We start from the raw sequence: 2992 nt of genomic DNA, 5'->3' as shown, positions 1-2992 counted from the left end.
GGCTTATTTTTTGAGTTATGATGATGGCCATTCTACTAGAGTTAGGTGGTATCTCAGTGTAGTTTTAATTTGCATCTCCTTGATGACTAGTGAGGCTGAACATTTCTTCATGTGTCTGCTGACTGCTCGTATGTCTTCTTTTGAGAAGTGTCTGTTCATATCTTTGGCCCACTTTGTAATGGGACTGTTTGTTTTTTGATTTTCAGCACGTTTGAGTTCCTTGTAGATCCTTGATGTTAGGCCTTTGTCAGACCTGAAGTTGGCAAATATTTTTTCCCAGTCTGTGGGCCGTCTCCCTACTTTCTTGATAGTTTCTTTGACTTTACAGAAGCTTGTCAGTTTAATGAGGTCCCACTTGTTCTCTTATCTCTTATGGCCTGGGCACTTTGGGTTTTGATCAGGAATCGGTTGCCAGTTCCAACTTCCATGAGTGTCTCCTGCATTTTCTAAGGTTCTTACAGTTTGAGGTTTTACATTTAGGTCTGTGATCCATTTAGAGTTCATTTTTGTGTATGGGGATAGGTAGGAGTCCTGTTTCAATCTTCTGCATGTGGTCGAGTGGAGTCTTTAATCTATTAATAGTTGATGTAATTTAGATTTATTTCTACCATTTTGGTACTTGTGGTTATTTTTTATATGTCTTGTCTTTTCTGTTTGCTTGTTCCTCCTTTGTTGCCTTATTTTGTGCTTAGTAGATATTTCTTAATGTATGACTTGTTGCGGTTGTCTTTTGTTTGTTTTCACTATTTTTACATTATCTTAGTAGTTGCTCTGGATATTACAGTAGGCATCTTAATTATCACAGTCTAATTTAATTGATGCTAGTTTAATTCTCTAATACAAATTCTTTCTCCCTCCTTTATGCTAGTGTTGTCATATATATCTATATTTGCTATAAACCCAACTATAGTTTTATTATTCCTGCTTTATATAATCTTATATCTTTTGAAAAATTTAGAGAAGAACAATTGAAAATATATATTTTATATTTACCCCATATTTGTTTTTCCCAGTGCTGTTCCCTTATTTGTGAGGATTCAGGTTACCACCTGGTATCATTTCCTTTTAGCCTGAAAAACTTCCTTTAGCATATCTTATAAGTCTGATTTATAAGCAATGGATTTTCTGTAAGTCTTTGAGATGTCTTTATTTCATTTTTTTTTTTTCAAGAAAGCAGGATTTATTGAGAGGACAGAAAAGCTCCCACAATGGGAGGGGACCCAAAAGGGTTGCCCTCCTCTTCATTTTTGAAAGATAGTTTTGCCAGATATGGTGGCTCACGCCTGTAATCTCAGCATTTGGGAGGCAGAGATGAGAGGATTGCTTGAGCCCAGGGATTCAAGACCAACCTGGGCAACTTGGCAAGACCTCGTCTCTATAATAAATAAATAAATAATTAGCCAGGCGTGGTAGCACACACCTGTAGTTCCAGCTACTTGGACAGCTGAGATGGCAGGATTGCCTGAGCCTAGCAGGTGGAGGCTGCAGTAGCTGTCAATGTGCCACTGCACTCCAGCCTGGGTGACAGAGTGAGACTCTAACTCAAAAAAAAAAAAGTTTTGCTGGATATGAAATTCTTGCTTGACAATTTTTTTTTTATTTTAACCCTTTGAATGTTATTTTACTGTCTTCTGGCTTCCTTTGCTTTTGATAAGAAATCAGCTGTCATGTTGCTGGTTCCCTGTACATGATGAGGTTTTGTTTTTGATGGTTTTTTGCTTTCAAGATTTTCTGGTTTTGGCTTTTGTCAGTTTCATTATGATGTGTTTAGGTGTGGATGTTTTTGTATGTGTTGCAACTGTATAGTTCTATTGAGCTTCTAAAGTCTTTAGATACATTTAGAAAACCAGTTTGCATTGTTTTCAGTTATTATTTTTGTCCTCTCATGCTTCGCTTCTTCTAGAACTTGTAATTTTGTATATAGTGACACACTTGACATGACTCACTGCAGCTTCAAACTCTTAGGCTCTTCAAGAAGTCTTCCTTCCTCAGCCTCCCAAGTAGCTGAAACTATTGGCACATGCCACCACGCCCAACTAATTTTTTTTTTTTTTAGAGAGACTAGTTCTCACTATGTTGTCCCAGGCTAGTCTTGAACTCCTGGACTCAAGCAGCCTTCCTGTCTCAGCTTCACAAAGTGCTTGGATTACAGGCATGAGCCACATGCCTGGCTGATTTTTTTCTTCTACTCCTATTCAACATCAGAATTTTTATTTTGCTCTTTTCAAATAATTTCCATCTCCTTGTTAAGATTTTCTGTTTGTTTTAGACATTGTCATATTTTTCTTTAGTCCTTTAAATAATTTTGAAGTCTTTGTTTGCTAAGTTTGGCATTTGGGCCTACATAGGGGCATATTCAATTCTGTGTTGTTGTTTTTCTTCCTGATCTTGGGTCACACTTTACTACATTTTTGCATGTCTCATAATTTTTTTTTTTTTTTTTTTGAGTTGGAGTCTCACTCTGTTGCCCAGGCTGGAGTGCAGTGGCATGCTCCTGGCCACCGCAGCCTTAACCTGCTGGGCTCAGATGATCCTTCCACCTCAGCCTTCCCAGTGGCCAGAACTATGGTGTATGCTACCATGCCCAGCTAATTTTTTGATTTATTGTAGAGATGCAGTCTCACCATGTGCCCAGGCTGGTCTTGAACCCACAGACTCAGGCAATCCTCTCTCCTCGGCCTCCCAACGTACTGGGATTATAGGCTTGAGACACCCTACCTGACCTATGTCATAATTTTTTGTTGAAACTGGACGACATTGTACATAATATATTGTAGCACTTTAATTTCTTTATTTTTCCCCCTCCTGAGGGTTGTTGTTGCTTTGTTATTGTTTTTAGGTAATGTGCCTAGACTAAATCTATTGTATGTAGCTATTGATATTTCTGCTCAGTTTTTATTTTATTGGTTTTTTTTTTTTTGAGTTGGAGTCTCACTCTGTCGCCCAGACTGGAGTGCAGTGGCCGCTCCCGGCCACCGCAGCCTCGACCTGC

Source organism: Carlito syrichta, unplaced genomic scaffold (genome assembly GCF_000164805.1).
Source record: "Carlito syrichta isolate Samal-C Ts95f unplaced genomic scaffold, Tarsius_syrichta-2.0.1 Scaffold308104, whole genome shotgun sequence".
NCBI classification, from domain to species: Eukaryota; Metazoa; Chordata; class Mammalia; order Primates; family Tarsiidae; genus Carlito; species Carlito syrichta.
This window is presented reverse-complemented; position numbering follows the sequence as displayed.